Genomic DNA, 17,435 nt, shown 5'->3' on the forward strand with positions numbered 1-17,435 from the left:
AGTTTAATGCTGATAAATGTAAAGTTCTGAGGTTAGGTAATGATGATAGAGTTACAAGATACGAGCTAGATGGTGTTGTGATTGCGAAGTCGGATTGCGAAAGGGATCTGGGAGTTATGATTAGTAAGAATTTAAAACAAAAGGATCAATGCATAAATGTTCGTAATAAGGCAAATCGGACACTTGGATTTATTAATCGCAGCGTTAGTAACAAGACACCTGGTGTGGTTCTCAAGCTATATCTTGCTCTAGTTAGGCCCCATTTAGATTATGCAGTTCAGTTTTGGTCGCCATATTATAGAATGGATATAAATTCACTTGAACGTGTCCAGCGTAGGATGACTAAGTTAATTCCCCAAATTAGAAATCTTTCATATGAAGAAAGATTAACAAAGCTTAAGTTGCATTCACTGGAAAGGCGAAGAGTTAGGGGTGACATGATAGAGGTTTACAAGTGGATGAATGGACATAACCGGGGGGATATTAATAGGGTATTAAAAGTATCAACACAGGACAGAACACGAAACAATGGGTATAAATTGGATAAGTTTAGATTTAGGAAAGACTTGGGTAAATACTGGTTCAGTAACAGGGTTGTTGATTTGTGGAACCAATTGCCGCGTAACATTGTGGAGGTGGGGTCCCTCGATTGTTTCAAGCACGGGTTGGACAAGTATATGAGTTTGATTGGGTGGTTATAAATAGGAGCTGCCTAGTATGGGCCAACAGGCCTTCTGCAGTTGCCTTTGTTCTTATGTTCTTATGTTCTTAAGAAGGCCTATTGGCCCATACGAGGCAGCTCCTATTCTATAACCACCCAATCCCACTCATATACTTGTCCAACCCGTGCTTGAAACAATCGAGGGACCCCACCTCCACAATGTTACATAAGAACAAAGGTAACTGCAGAAGGCCTATTGGCCCATATTGTTACGCGGCAATTGGTTCCACAAATCAACAACCCTGTTACTGAACCAGTATTTACCCAAGTCTTTCCTAAATCTAAACTTATCCAATTTATATCCATTGTTTCGTGTTCTGTCCTGTGTTGATACTTTTAATACCCTATTAATATCCCCCCGGTTATGTCCATTCATCCACTTGTAAACCTCTATCATGTCACCCCTAACTCTTCGCCTTTCCAGTGAATGCAACTTAAGCTTTGTTAATCTTTCTTCATATGAAAGATTTCTAATTTGGGGAATTAACTTAGTCATCCTACGCTGGACACGTTCAAGTGAATTTATATCCATTCTATAATATGGCGACCAAAACTGAACTGCATAATCTAAATGGGGCCTAACTAGAGCAAGATATAGCTTGAGAACCACACCAGGTGTCTTGTTACTAACGCTGCGATTAATAAATCCAAGTGTCCGATTTGCCTTATTACGAACATTTATGCATTGATCCTTTTGTTTTAAATTCTTACTAATCATAACTCCCAGATCCCTTTCGCAATCCGACTTCGCAATCACAACACCATCTAGCTCGTATCTTGTAACTCTATCATCATTACCTAACCTCAGAACTTTACATTTATCAGCATTAAACTGCATCTGCCAATCCTTTGACCATTTCAAAACCCTATCTAGATCAACTTGAAGTGATAGTGAGTCCTCCTCCGAATTAATTTCCCTACCGATTTTCGTATCATCGGCAAATTTGCAAATGTTGCTACTCAAACCTGAATCTAAATCATTTATATATATTATAAACAACAGAGGTCCCAGGACAGAGCCTTGAGGCACTCCACTTACAACATTTTCCCACTCTGACTTGATTCCATTTATACTAACTCTCTGTTTCCTTTGGTATAGCCATGCCCTAATCCAGCTTAATATAGCACCCCCAATACCATGAGACTCTATTTTTTTAATCAGTCTTTCATGTGGCACTGTATCAAAAGCTTTGCTAAAGTCAAGGTATACAACATCGCAATCCTTACCACTATCAACTGCCTCAACAATGCTAGAATAAAAAGATAACAAATTTGTTAAACATGAACGGCCATTTATAAAACCATGTTGCGACTCAATTATTAATTTATGTTTTTCAAGATGAAGACGAATTTTATTTGCTATTATAGATTCGAGTAACTTTCCCACAATAGACGTTAGGCTAATTGGTCGATAGTTAGACGCAAGTGATCTATCTCCTTTCTTAAAAACTGGTATCACATTAGCAACTTTCCAAAACTCTGGCACTCTGCCTGACTCTATTGATTTATTAAATATGGTTGACAGTGGGTCACAAAGCTCCTCTTTGCATTCTTTAAGCACCCTAGCAAACACTTCATCCGGCCCTGGGGATTTGTTTGGTTTGAGTTTTACTATTTAAGAACATCCTCCCTGGTAACTGCTAAACTCGTCAACATGTCCTCGTCCCCACCCACATAGACTTGTTCGGCTGAAGGCATATTGTTAAGTTCCTCTTTAGTAAATACAGATACAAAATATTTATTAAAAATACTACTCATCTCTTCATCACTATCTGTTATTTGACCTGTCTCAGTTTTTAATGGACCTATCCTTTCCCTAGTCTTAGTACGATATAACTGAAAAAACCCTTTAGGATTTGTCTTTGCTTGCCCTGCTATGCGAACTTCATAGTTTCTTTTTGCTTTCCTTATCTCTTTTTTAACATTTCTAACCAGTTGTACGAATTCCTGTTCTAAAGTGACCTCCCCATTTTTAATCCTTTTGTACCAAGCTCTCTTTTTACCTATAAGGTTCTTCAAATTCTTTGTTATCCACTTTGGGTCATTAGTATACGATCTATTCAATTTGTATGGTATACTACGTTCCTGTGCTTTGTTTAGAATATTCTTAAATAAGTTATATATTGAATCCACATCGAAATCCCCATTTAAGTCACCTATCGCTGGGTTCATGTCTCGCTCCAAGACCGGCCCACACCCCATACCCAAGCCTTTCCAATCAATTTGACCCAAAAAATTTCTTAGGCTATTAAAATCAGCTTTTCGAAAATCTGGCACTTTAACAGAATTTTCTCCTACTGGTCTATTCCATTCTATGCTAAATCTGATTTCTTTGTGATCACTGCTCCCTAGCTCACTCCCTATTTCGATGTCATTAATTTGCGTTTCCCTGTTAGTTAACACTAAATCTAAAATATTATTTTCCCGTGTTGGTTCCTTAATGTGTTGCGTAAGAAAGCAATCGTCAATTAATTCTAGAAAATCTTCTGCTTCACTATTCCCTGTTTTGTTCAACCAGTTTATTCCGCTAAAATTAAAGTCACCCATGACATAAATACTGTTAGATCTAGATGCTCTAGATATTTCATCCCATAGATGCTTTGCTTCCATTCTGTCTAAATTTGGTGGCCTATATATTACTCCTATTATAATATTATTAGCTTTTTCGTTTAATTCAATCCAAATAGTTTCTGTGTGTGGCTCTGTTTTGATTCCCTCTTTGAGACTACATTTCAAATTGTCCCTAACATATATGGCTACTCCACCTCCTCGTCTAATATATCTATCTGTGTGAAATAGTTTAAATCCATATATTTGATATTCAGCTAATAGTTCTCTATTTTCTACATTCATCCACGTTTCGGTAAGTGCAATAATATCTATTTTTTCTGTGCAGACAAGAGCATTTAATTCGTTAATTTTATTTCTTAGACTTCTACTGTTAGTGTAATATACCCTAAGTGAATTGTTATTTTGCGGACCTTCTCTTTCCCTGATCGTTTTGCCAATTCCTTTCTCCCACAAACACATACTTTTATTACCTCCTTCCTCCAAATCAATTCCCATACCTCTATCTACTAACAGTTTAAACCCAAACAAACACCTCTAACCACTTCTTCTAGCGAGTTCGCAACAGCAACAACCCCAGCTCTCGATAGATGCACCCCATCACGAGCATACATTTCATTTCTTCCATAGAAGTGTTCCCAGTTGTCTATGAAAGATATTGCATTTGATTTGCAATATCTTTCCAGCCGGCAATTGACACCAAGTGCCCTCGATATCCATTCATTTCCCACTCCCTTTCTTGGAAGAATGCCACATATGATCGGGATTCCTCCCTTGCTCCTAACTAACTCTATGGCTGTTTTATACCTCTGAATCAGTTCCTCACTCCTGACTCGACCAACATCATTTCCTCCCACGCTAATGCAAATAATGGGATTGTTCCCATTACCAGCCATAATATCATTCATGTTGCTTATAATATCACCAATGCCAGCTCCGGGATAGCAAACCCTTAACCTGTTCCCCCTATCTCTAGCACAAAACGTTCTATCCAAATACCTTATCTGGGAATCTCCCACAACTAATGTTTGCTTAGGTACTTCCTTTACTTTCTGAGGGGCCTGCGCTTCCTTTCTCTTCGTTGCTTTCCCTTTTGCGCGATCCACAGTCTCTCCACAGCACTCGTCCTCCAAAACGTCAAATGAATTTGAAGTTGCTATGGCGTTTGAAGGCGGCTTTATCAAAGTCTTCTTAAGGCCCCTGTCTTTCGCAACTCTCCAAGACGAGGTCCCTTTACTGCTGGTCTCCTCCTTCGTTACTTCTCGTTGTTTTTTAAGCTGACGCACCTCCTCCCGCAGAGAGTCCAACTCTGTCCTCAGGGCTCCCACTAGAGTCACCAGGTCCTTCACTACAACTTCCATATTGCTATGATAATATAACAACACTCAGGAGCTCCGGTTAACACAACCTCTCACTGTGACTTCACCTGACCGACGAAAATAAATAAAAAGTTAGCAAATTAACAAATTTGCTAACTTTTTATTCCAGCATTGTTGAGGCAGTTGATAGTGGTAAGGATTGTGATGTTGTGAACCTTGACTTTAGCAAAGCTTTTGATACAGTGCCACATGAAAGACTGATTAAAAAGATAGAGGCTCATGGTATTGGGGGTGCTATATTAACTTGGATTAGGGCATGGCTATACCAAATAAACAGAGTTAGTATAAATGGGGTTAAGTCAGAGTGGGATAATGTTGTTAGTGGAGTGCCTCAAGGCTCTGTCCTGGGACCTCTGTTGTTTATAATATATATAAATGATTTAGATTCAGGTTTGAGTAGCAACATTTGTAAATTTGCAGATGATACAAAAATCGGCAGGGAAATTAACACGGAAGAAGACTCACTATCACTTCAAGTCGATCTAAATAGGGTTTTGAAATGGTCAAAGGATTGGCAGATGCAGTTTAATGCTGATAAATGTAAAGTTCTGAGGCTAGGTAATGATGATAGAGTTACAAGATACGAGCTAGATGGTGTTGAGATTGCGAAGTCGGATTGCGAAAGGGATCTGGGAGTTATGATTAGTAAGAATTTAAAACAAAAGGATCAATGCATGAATGTTCGTAATAAGGCAAATAGGACACTGGGATTTATTAATCGCAGCGTTAGTAACAAGACACCTGGTGTGGTTCTCAAGCTATATCTTGCTCTGGTTAGGCCCCATTTAGATTATGCAGTTCAGTTTTGGTCGCCGTACTATAGAATGGATATAAATGCACTTGAACGTGTCCAACTTAGGATGACTAAGTTAATTCCCCAAATTAGAAATCTTTCATATGAAAAAAGATTAACAAAGCTTAACTTACATTCTCTAGAAAAGCGAAGAATTAGGTGTGACATGATAGAGGTTTACAAGTGGATAAATGGGGGGGGGGGGGGGGAGGACATTTACAAGTACAAGTGGATAACAAGGGGGACATTAATAGGGTATTAAAAGTATCAACACAAGACGGAACACAAAACAATGGGTATAAATTGGATAAGTTTAAATTTAGGAAAGACCTAGATAAATACTGGTTCAGTTCCAGAGTTGTTGATTTGTGGAACCAATTACCGCGTAACGTGGTGGAGGTGGGGGGTTCCTTGATTGTTTCAAGCGCGGGTTGGACATGTGGGATTGGGTGGTTATAAATAGGAGCTGCCTCGTATGGGCCAATAGGCCTTCTGCAGTTGCCTTTGTTCTTATGTTCTTAGATAAGCACTCTCAGGCAAGCACGGAAGATTGTTGTTGTTTAAGATTCGCTACTTGGAACTAAAAGTTCCAAGTAGCACGGGCTATGGCGAGCCCGTAGTGGACTTACCCGGCACAGGAGCGGGGCAAGTAGCACGGGCTATGGCGAGCCCGTAGTGGACTTTATATAAGCACGGAAGAGAGAATCAACCCTCTGAGAATGTCACAGTAAAAAATGGAACAAGATCACACAAGATATTTACTAAAGGAGTGAAAACTTCAGAGGGTAATTAAATCAACAGTGACAGAGCCAGTAGAGGCAGTAGTAGAATGTAGAAGACGGTAGAGGTAGATGCCAACAGTGATCTGTTATCTACCATGACCCTAAAGGCTGAATCTTGCTCTTCATGGCCCGTGACTTGAGACATTGCAGACATTCTCACCAAAATGTTGACCAGACCACACACTAGAAGTTGAAGGGACGACGACGTTTCGGTCCGTCCTGGACCATTCTCAAGTCCATTGTGATTTTCTCCCAAAAATCTTGATCAGCAACACAGAGAACATTAAGGTAGGATGAGGGAAGTTGCTATAGGGGCACTGGGCAACAGCAGATCAAGGAGCTCAGATGCACAGATTGCAGATGCAACAGAGCTGTTCGGGAAACTAATCCGACTTAGACGGATTAGGTTCTTTAATTAATCTCCACTTTTTAAAATGCCATTCAGGCCAATTCTGTACTGCGAAATGTGAACTTTTTCGTATTCAAAAGTTCTCTTTTATTCCTCTGACTAAATAGTTGCTATAAATACTATTATTATGGGAAATTGAGTTCAAAAGTCGGCCCAAATTTTTTTCCCCAGAATCATAACTTTGTTTAAAATTATTTAGAAATAAAGCTACATTTCATGACTTAATACAATTATTTCAATGATTTCCAATAATACCATATAGTTAGAACATATGGTATCTCTTGGACGTAAGTTCGAACCCTCGGCACGGCCCTTGTGGCTTTGTTCATTTGACCATATGGTTAGATTTTTGTTAAACACAAAACAAAATATTTAATATGCCCAGTTAAAATAATTTATTCTCAGAACTCTAGGAGACACAAGAGAGAGGGAATATGATCACAACATACAAAATACTGAGAGAGAGGAGAGATGCCCAAGGAGAGGCTCTTTAAACAGAGAGGAGGAGGACAAGAGGACGTAAGTGGGAGGAAATCTTGTACACTGTACGGGTGGTCCAGGAGTGGATGGCTTTGAAATAAGTGGAAAAAATTGATGAGGGGCCAAGACCGTCTGCTGCCTGTGTGTGAGCAGGCAGACTCCTGCTGCCTCTGTGTGAGCAGGCAGACTCCTGCTTCCTCTGTGTGAGCAGGCAGACTCCTGCTTCCTCTGTGTGAGCAGGCAGACTCCTGCTTCCTCTGTGTGAGCAGGCAGACTCCTGCTTCCTCTGTGTGAGCAGGCAGACTCCTGCTTCCTCTGTGTGAGCAGGCAGACTCCTGCTTCCTCTGTGTGAGCAGGCAGACTCCTGCTTCCTCTGTGTGAGCAGGCAGACTCCTGCTGCCTCTGTGTGTGTGAGTAGGCAGACTCCTGCTGCCTGTGTGTGAGCAGGCAGACTCCTTGCTGCCTCTGTGTGCGTGAGCAGGCAGACTCCTGCTGCCTCTGTGTGTGTGAGCAGGCAGACTCCTGCTGCCTCTGTGTGTGTGTGTGAGCAGGCAGACTCCTGCTGCCTCTGTGTGTGTGTGTGAGCAGGCAGACTCCTGCTGCCTGTGTGTGTGTGTGAGCAGGCAGACTCCTGCTGCCTGTGTGTGTGAGCAGGCAGACTCCTGCTGCCTGTGTGTGTGTGTGTGTGAGCAGGCAGACTCCTGCTGCCTGTGTGTGTGTGTGAGCAGGCAGACTCCTGCTGCCTGTGTGTGTGTGTGAGCAGGCAGACTCCTGCTGCCTGTGTGTGTGTGTGAGCAGGCAGACTCCTGCTGCCTGTGTGTGTGTGAGCAGACAGACTCCTGTTGCCTCTGTGTGTGTGTGTGAGCAGGCAGACTCCTGCTGCCTCTGTGTGTGTGAGCAGGCAGACTCCTGCTGCCTCTGTGTGTGTGAGCAGGCAGACTCCTGCTGCCTCTGTGAGCAGGCAGACTCCTGCTGCCTCTGTGTGTGTGTGTGTGAGCAGGCAGACTCCTGCTGCCTCTGTGAGCAGGCAGACTCCTGCTGCCTCTGTGTGTGTGTGTGTGAGCAGGCAGACTCCTGCTGCCGGTGTGTGTGTGTGTGTGTGAGCAGGCAGACTCCTGCTGCCTGTGTGTGTGTGTGTGTGAGCAGGCAGACTCCTGCTGCCTGTGTGTGTGTGTGAGCAGGCAGACTCCTGCTGCCTGTGTGTGTGTGTGTGTGAGCAGGCAGACTCCTGCTGCCTGTGTGTGTGTGTGTGAGCAGGCAGACTCCTGCTGCCTGTGTGTGTGTGTGTGAGCAGGCAGACTCCTGCTGCCTGTGTGTGTGAGCAGGCAGACTCCTGCTGCCTGTGTGTGTGAGCAGGCAGACTCCTGCTGCCTGTGTGTGTGAGCAGGCAGACTCCTGCTGCCTGTGTGTGTGAGCAGGCAGTCTCCTGCTGCCTGTGTGTGTGTGTGAGCAGGCAGACTCCTGCTGCCTGTGTGTGTGAGCAGGCAGACTCCTGCTGCCTCTGTGTGTGTGAGCAGGCAGACTCCTGCTGCCTCTGTGTGTGTGAGCAGGCAGACTCCTGCTGCCTCTGTGTGTGTGAGCAGGCAGACTCCTGCTGCCTCTGTGTGTGTGAGCAGGCAGACTCCTGCTGCCTGTGTGTGTGTGAGCAGGCAGACTCCTGCAGCCTCTGTGTGTGTGAGCAGGCAGACTCCTGCTGCCTCTGTGTGTGTGAGCAGGCAGACTCCTGCTGCCTCTGTGTGTGTGAGCAGGCAGACTCCTGCTGCCTCTGTGTGTGTGAGCAGGCAGACTCCTGCTGCCTCTGTGTGTGTGAGCAGGCAGACTCCTGCTGCCTCTGTGTGTGTGAGCAGGCAGACTCCTGCTGCCTCTGTGAGCAGGCAGACTCCTGCTGCCTGTGTGTGTGTGAGCAGGCAGACTCCTGCTGCCTCTGTGTGTGTGAGCAGACAGACCCCTTGCTGGCTCTCTGTGTGAGCAGACAGACCCCTTGCTGGCTCTCTGTGTGAGCAGACAGACCCCCTGCTGCCTCGGAACAGGTTTCTGCCGCCTGTCTGCTGCGGTGACCTGCTGCTAATGACCATGTCGCAACACCGGAGCAGATTCCTCACCTCCCTACCTCAACACGCAGACATCCTGCAGCCTGTCTGCACTGAATGACCCTTGTCTGCTGCTGCTGCTGCTGCCGCCGCTGCTGCTGCTCCACGCTGCCTCTCCGGCCACCTTTACGGCCTATTATGTCAAGTCTTCCCGGACGGGAACTATCAGGGGGAAAGCGCTAAGCCACTGCGACTATATAGCACTGGGAAGGGGTCAGGATAAGGCTTTGGGGATGGGACGGAGGGAAGGGAATGGTGTCCAGTCACTTTATGGACGGTCGGGGGATTGAACGCCGACCTGCATTGAAGCGAGACCGTCGCTCTGGGTACGAATGCTTCCTTTGTCTTCAAAATGGTTGAAAGGTCAGTTTCGGGTACATTGGTTCGAGTACACTCAATCCCACTCATATATACGTCTAACCTACGCTTGAAACAATCAAGGGAGACCCCCCCACCTCCACCACGTTACGTGGTAATTAGTTCCACAAGTTAACAACCCTGTTACTGAACCAGTATTTACCCAGGTCTTTCCTAAATCTAAACTTATCTAATTTATACCATTTAAATTGTCTAATTACAATGAATACATTGTATTTTATGTCTGTAATCACCAAGGGAGAGAATACGGGGTGCTATAGTAAGGATAGTGGCTTACAAGAAGCCGTTTTTTCTACTGTTGGGTGAATGGTTGTTTGGGGGTAGTTTGATAGGGGGATAGTTGTTTATAGGTGGTTGTTTGGGGGTAGTTTGACAGGGGGATAGTTGTATAGGGGTAGTTTGACAGGGGGGATAGTTATTTGGGGGTAGTTTGACAGGGGGATAGTTGTATAGGGGTAGTTTGACAGGGGGGATAGTTATTTGGGGGTAGTTTGACAGGGGGGATAATTGTTTAGGGATAGTTTGACAGGGGGATAGTTAGGAGGTAGTTTGACAGTGGGGGGGGGAGGGTTATGGTGGGCTGGGTGAATATAATGCTTGACTGGGCACACAGACCGCCCTGGGCTCCCCCTGGAGTTGAAGAACACACCTGGGTGTTCATTATTAATGTGTAATGGATCACTGAACACGGTGAACACTCCCTGTGTTCAGTCTCTCCTCACCGGCACCTCCCGGGTCTCCTCGTCCTCACACTTGGTCCTCTGGCTTGTTCTCGTTTAATTCAATCGGTTTCATTTATCTGTTGAACTTATCTAAGTGTGTGGTGGTTGGTGGTGGTTGGGTGTGTGGTGGTTGGTGGTGGTTGGGTGTGTGGTGGTTGGTGGTGGTTGGTGGTGGTTGGTGGTGGTTGGGTGTGTGGTGGTTGGTGGTGGTTGGGTGTGTGGTGGTTGGGTGTGTGGTGGTTGGGTGTGTGGTGGTTGGTGGTGGTTGGGTGTGTGGTGGTTGGGTGTGTGGTGGTTGGGTGTGGTGGGTGGTGGTAGGGTGTGTGGTGGTTGGGTGTGGTGGGTGGTGGTAGGGTGTGTGGTGGTTGGTGGTGGTGGTTGGGTGTGTGAGTTGGTGGTGGTTGGGTGTGTGGGGTGGGGGGTGGGGGGGTGTTGACCATGCGTGACTTGGTCAACCTTTTTTTATTATTCTCCAACATGTTTTTGCCCGAACATACCACCAGCATACTCCCTACCACCAGCATACTCCCTACCACCAGCATACCCCCTACCACCAGCATACTCCCTACCACCAGCATACCCCCTACCACCAGCATACTCCCTACCACCAGCATACCCCCTACCACCAGCATACTCCCTACCACCAGCATACCCCCTACCACCAGCATACTCCCTACCACCAGCATACTCCCTACCACCAGCATACTCCCTACCACCAGCATACCCCCTACCACCAGCATACTCACTACCACCAGCATACCCCCTACCACCAGCATACTCCCCTACCACCAGCATACCCCCTACCCACCCGCATACTCCCTACCACCAGCATTACCCCATACCACCATCATACTTCCCTACCACCAGCATACTCCCTACACCAGCATTACCCCCTACCACCAGCATTACTCCCTACCACCAGCATACCCCCTGACCACCAGCATGTACGCCCTACCACCAGCATACTCCCTTAGACACCAGCATACCCCCCTACCACCAGCATACTTCCCTACCCACCATATGCATACCCCCCTAACCACCCAGCATTACTCCCTACCACCAGCATACCCCCTACCACCAGGCATACCCCCTACCACCAGCATAGCCCCCCTACCACCAGCATACCCCTACCACCAGCATACTCCCTACCCAATACTCCCTACCACCGCATACTCACCTACCAACCAGCATACTCCCCTACACACCAGCATTACTTCCCTACCACCAGCATACCCCCTACCACCAGCATACCCCCTACCACCAGCATACCCCCTACCACCAGCATACCTCCCTACCACCAGCATACCCCCTACCACCAGCATACCCCCTACCACCAGCATACCCCCTACCACCAGCATACCCCCTACCACCAGCATACCCCCTACCACCAGCATACCCCCTACCACCAGCATACCCCCTACCACCAGCATACTCCCTACCACCAGCATACTCCCTACCACCAGCATACTCCCTACCACCAGCATACCCCCTACCACCAGCATACCCCCTACCACCAGCATACCCCCTACCACCAGCATACCCCCTACCACCAGCATACCCCTACCACCAGCATACCCCCTACCACCAGCATACTCCCTACCACCAGCATACTCCCTACCACCAGCATACCCCCTACCACCAGCATACCCCCTACCACCAGCATACCCCCTACCACCAGCATACCCCTACCACCAGCATACCCCCTACCACCAGCATACCCCCTACCACCAGCATACTCCCTACCACCAGCATACTCCCTACCACCAGCATACTCCCTACCACCAGCATACCCCCTACCACCAGCATACCCCCTACCACCAGCATACCCCCTACCACCAGCATACCCCCTACCACCAGCATACCCCCTACCACCAGCATACCCCCTACCACCAGCATACTCCCTACCACCAGCATACTCCCTACCACCAGCATACTCCCTACCACCAGCATACTCCCTACCACCAGCATACTCCCTACCACCAGCATACCCCCTACCACCAGCATACCCCCTACCACCAGCATACTCCCTACCACCAGCATACTCCCTACCACCAGCATACTCCCTACCACCAGCATACTCCCTACCACCAGCATACTCCCTACCACCAGCATACTCCCTACCACCAGCATACTCCCTACCACCAGCATACTCCCTACCACCAGCATACCCCCTACCACCAGCATACCCCCTACCACCAGCATACCCCCTACCACCAGCATACCCCCTACCACCAGCATACCCCCTACCACCAGCATACCCCCTACCACCAGCATACTCCCTACCACCAGCATACTCCCTACCACCAGCATACTCCCTACCACCAGCATACTCCCTACCACCAGCATACCCCCTACCACCAGCATACTCCCTACCACCAGCATACTCCCTACCACCAGCATACCCCCTACCACCAGCATACCCCCTACCACCAGCATACTCCCTACCACCAGCATACTCCCTACCACCAGCATACTCCCTACCACCAGCATACTCCCTACCACCAGCATACCCCCTACCACCAGCATACCCCCTACCACCAGCATACTCCCTACCACCAGCATACTCCCTACCACCAGCATACTCCCTACCACCAGCATACCCCCTACCACCAGCATACCCCCTACCACCAGCATACCCCCTACCACCAGCATACCCCCTACCACCAGCATACCCCCTACCACCAGCATACCCCTATCACCAATCTATAGTGTATAACAAATCACTGGCAACAGGGGAACTGCCAGAAATTTGGAAAGCAGCTAACGTAGTCCCGATATACAAGAAAGGGGATAGACAGGAGGCACTGAACTACAGAAGGCAGACTGCATATTTTTGGATTGTCAGAAAGCCTTTGATACAGTGCCACACAAGAGGCTAGTGAAAAAGTTGGAGATGCAGGCTGGAGTGAAAGGGAAGGTACTCCGTTGGATACAGGAGTACCTAAGTAACAGGAGACAATGAGTCAGTGTGAGGGGTGAGGTCTCAGATTGGCGAGACGTTACGAGTGGAGTCCCGCAGGGGTCAGTCCTTGGACCTATACTGTTTCTGATATATGTAAATGATCTTCCAGAGGGTATAGAATCGTTCCTTTCATTGTTTGCTGATGATGCAAAAATTATGAGGAGGATTAAGACAGAGGAAGATAGTAGGAGGCTACAAGATGACCTAGACTGAATGAATGGTCCAACAAATGGCTATTAAAGTTCAATCCGAGTAAATGTAAGGTAATGAAACTAGACAGCAGAAACAGGAGGCCAGACACAGGATACAGAATAGGAGATGAAGTACTTAATGAAACGGACAGAGAGAAAGATCTAGGAGTTGATATCACACCAAACCTGTCTCCTGAAGCCCACATAAAAAGAATAACGTCTGCGGCATATGCGAGGCTGGCTAACATCAGAACAGCGTTCAGGAACCTGTGTAAGGAATCATTCAGAACCTTGTACACCACATATGTAAGACCAATCCTGGAGTATGCGGCCCCAGCATGGAGCCCGTACCTTGTCAAGCACAAGACGAAGCTGGAAAAAGTTCAAAGGTATGCCACTAGACTAGTCCCAGAACTAAGAGGCATGAGTTATGAGGAAAGGCTGCGGGAAATGCACCTTACGACACTGGAAGACAGAAGAGTAAGAGGAGATATGATCACTACACACAAAATTCGCCGAGGAATTGACAGGGTAGATAAAGATAAACTGTTTAACACTGGCGGGACGCGAACAAGGGGACACAGGTGGAGACTGAGTACCCACATGAGCCACAGAGACGTTAGAAGGAACTTTTTCAGTGTCAGAGTAGTTAACGGATGGAATGCATTAGGCAGTGATGTGGTGGAGGCTGACTCCATACAGTTTCAAGTGTAGATATGATAGAGCCCAATAGGCTCAGGAACCTGTACACCAGTTGATTGACGGTTGAGAGGCGGGACCAAAGAGCCAGAGCTCAACCCCCCGCAAGCACAACTAGGTGAGTACCAGCATACCCTCTACCACCAGCATACTCACTATACACTCAGGACGACTCACTATACCAATATCCTATCACTATTAGTATACCCAGAGTATACCATTGCTATTCCTTCACTATCAGCAGTCTTCTTTCACTATACTCACCATATCACCCCCCAAGTGTTCCCCCCAAGACACTGTAACCCTCTTCCCCCTCTCTCCAGCCACTTGGAGTGGACGGTAGAGCGACCGTCTCGCTTCATGCAGGTCGACGTTCAATCCCCGCGACCGTCCACAAGTGGTTGGGGCACCATTCCCTTCCCTCCGTCCCATCCCAAATTCTTATCCTGACCCCTTTCCCAGTGCTATATAGTCGTAATGCTTTGGCGCTTTCTCCCTGATACTTCCCTCCCGTCCCCCCTCCCCCCCTCCCACTCAAGATGCCCCCTAGTCACTCTGCCCCAAAATACCCCCGGGGCACTGGACCAGGTCCTGAACAATACCTGCAGTGATTCCCAGCATCCGTGAAGCTGCCTCCTCCTTCTCATCTCCCTGTGGAGTGGTGTGTGGGGCAGCATCCTTGTTGACACACACACGCACGCAGGCACACACGTGCACGCAGGCACACACACACACACACACACACACACACACACACACACACACACACACACACACACACACGCATAAGAGGCTGGTACATAAGCTGGAGAGACAGGCAGGTGTAGCTGGTAAGGTGCTCCAGTGGATAAGGGAGTATCTAAGCAATAGGAAGCAGAGAGTTACGGTGAGGGGTGAGACCTCCGATTGGCGTGAAGTCACCAGTGGAGTCCCACAGGGCTCTGTACTCGGTCCTATCTTGTTTCTGATATATGTAAATGATCTGCCGGAGTGTATCGATTCATTTCTCTCAATGTTTGCGGACGATGCTAAAATTATGAGAAGGATTAAAACAGAAGAGCACTGTTTGAGGCTTCAAGAAGACCTAGACAAGCTGAAGGAACGGTCGAACAAATGGTTGTTAGAGTTTAACCCAACCAAATGTAATGTAATGAAGATAGGTGTAGGAAGCAGGAGGCCAGATACCAGGTATCATCTGGGAGATGAAATTCTTCAGGAGTCAGAGAAGGAAAAAGACTTGGGGGTTGATATCACGCCAGACCTGTCTCCTGCAGCACATATCAAGCGGATAACATCAGCGGCATATGCCAGGCTGGCCAACATACGAACGGCATTCAGAAACTTGTGTAAAGAATCATTCAGAACTTTGTATACCACATATATCAGACCAATCCTGGAGTATGCAGCCCCAGCATGGAGTCGATATCTAGTCAAGGATAAGACTAAACTGGAAAAGGTTCAAAGGTTTGCCACCAGACTAGTACCCGAGCTGAGAGGTATGAGCTACGAGGAGAGACTACGGGAATTAAACTTCACGTCACTGGGAGACAGAAGAGTTAGGGGGGGACATGATCACCACATTCAAGATTCTTAAGAAATCGACAGGGTAGATAGTCTATTTAACACAAGGGGACACACGCACTAGGGGACACAGGTGGAAACTGAGTGCCCAAATGAGCCACAGAGATATTAGAAAGAACTTTTTTAGTGTCAGAGTGGTTGACAAATGGAATGCATTAGGCAGTGATGTGGTGAAGGCTGACTCCATACACAGTTTCAAGTGTAAATATGATAGAGCCCAATAGGCTCAGGAACCTGTACACCTGTTGATTGACAGTTGAGAGGCGGGACCAAAGAGCCAGAGCTCAACCCCCGCAAGCACAACTAAGTATACACACACACGTCGAGTAATGGCGGTGACGGGTCGGACAGATTATATTTATGTGGTTATAAGAATTATCGGCCTTTATATCACGACTGAGGAGCGCCAGCAACAGTCGGATGGATCCCTTCTCCCGCTCCTTGCATGAGGCCGGGGGTGGGGGGGGGGGGGGTTGGAGACACACACACACACACACACACACACACACACACACACACACACACACTCACTCACTCACTCACTCACTCACTCACTCACTCACTCACTCACTCTCTCTCTCTCTCTCTCTCTCTCTCTCTCTCTCTCTCTCTCTCGTGTTCCGCGTCAACTCGAGAAGGAGCGACTGGGAACCATTCCTTACCTGTCTGACCCTATTCGCCAAAGAGTAATTGGCTGTCTCTAACGTGATTGGCAGCTAGTTTTCCCAAGAGAAATTAATTAGGTAAAGCTTACCTGAACTACTGGAGGAAGAGTTAGTTGTTATAGATTCAGCTACTCGGAACAAGTTCCAAGTAGCACGGGCTATGGTGAGCCCGTAGTGGACTTACCTGGCACAGTAGCGGGGCAAGTAGCACGGGCTATGGCGAGCCCGTAGTGGACTTACCTGGCACAGGAGCGGGGTAAGTAGCACGGGCTATGGTGAGCCCGTAGTGGACTTACCTGGCACAGGAGCGGGGCAAGTAGCACGGGCTATGGTGAGCCCGTAGTGGACTTACCTGGCACAGGAGCGGGGCAAGTAGCACGGGCTATGGTGAGCTCGTAGTGGACTTACCTGGCACAGGAGCGGGGTAAGTAGCACGGGCTATGGTGAGCCCGTAGTGGACTTACCTGGCACAGGAGCGGGGCAAGTAGCACGGGCTATGGTGAGCCCGTAGTGGACTTACCTGGCACAGGAGCGGGGCAAGTAGCACGGGCTATGGTGAGCCCGTAGTGGACTTACCTGGCACAGGAGCGGGGCAAGTAGCACGGGCTACGGTGAGCCCGTAGTGGACTTACCTGGCATAGGAGCTGGGCAAGTAGCACGGGCTATGGTGAGCCCGTAACTTACCTGGCACAGGAGCGGTGGGTGGAGAGAGAGGTCTACTCTGGCTAAAACAGGAGCCTCGCCTCCACCTCACCCACCAAAAAAAAAGAGACAGAAGTTGAAACAAGAGACAGAGAGCATGGAGTGGACAGAAAGTGAAAGTACTTCGATAGTTTCAAAGTACATTCTCATAAAATTAATGAGTTTCCAGGAGCAGGCTTCAAATGATCTGACGCAGGATAACAACTCTTGCTTGCATTTTCACCAAGTACGTCATTCGACAGCCTTTATGAACCCAAGTCTTAGTTAAAAAAGATATATATGAGCTATGGAAATGTGTAGTGTGTTGGCATTT

The 17,435-nt window shown here is 47.6% G+C and overlaps 1 protein-coding gene across 2 annotated transcripts in view; it reads left to right on the forward strand.

Moving 5' to 3' along the window:
* LOC123760877 (inter-alpha-trypsin inhibitor heavy chain H3) overlaps positions 1-17,435 on the forward strand; it is a 199,927-nt gene that overhangs the window by 6,415 nt on the left and 176,077 nt on the right. The window lies entirely within an intron of this gene.

Source organism: Procambarus clarkii, chromosome 3 (genome assembly GCF_040958095.1).
Source record: "Procambarus clarkii isolate CNS0578487 chromosome 3, FALCON_Pclarkii_2.0, whole genome shotgun sequence".
In the NCBI taxonomy this organism is placed as follows: domain Eukaryota; kingdom Metazoa; phylum Arthropoda; class Malacostraca; order Decapoda; family Cambaridae; genus Procambarus; species Procambarus clarkii.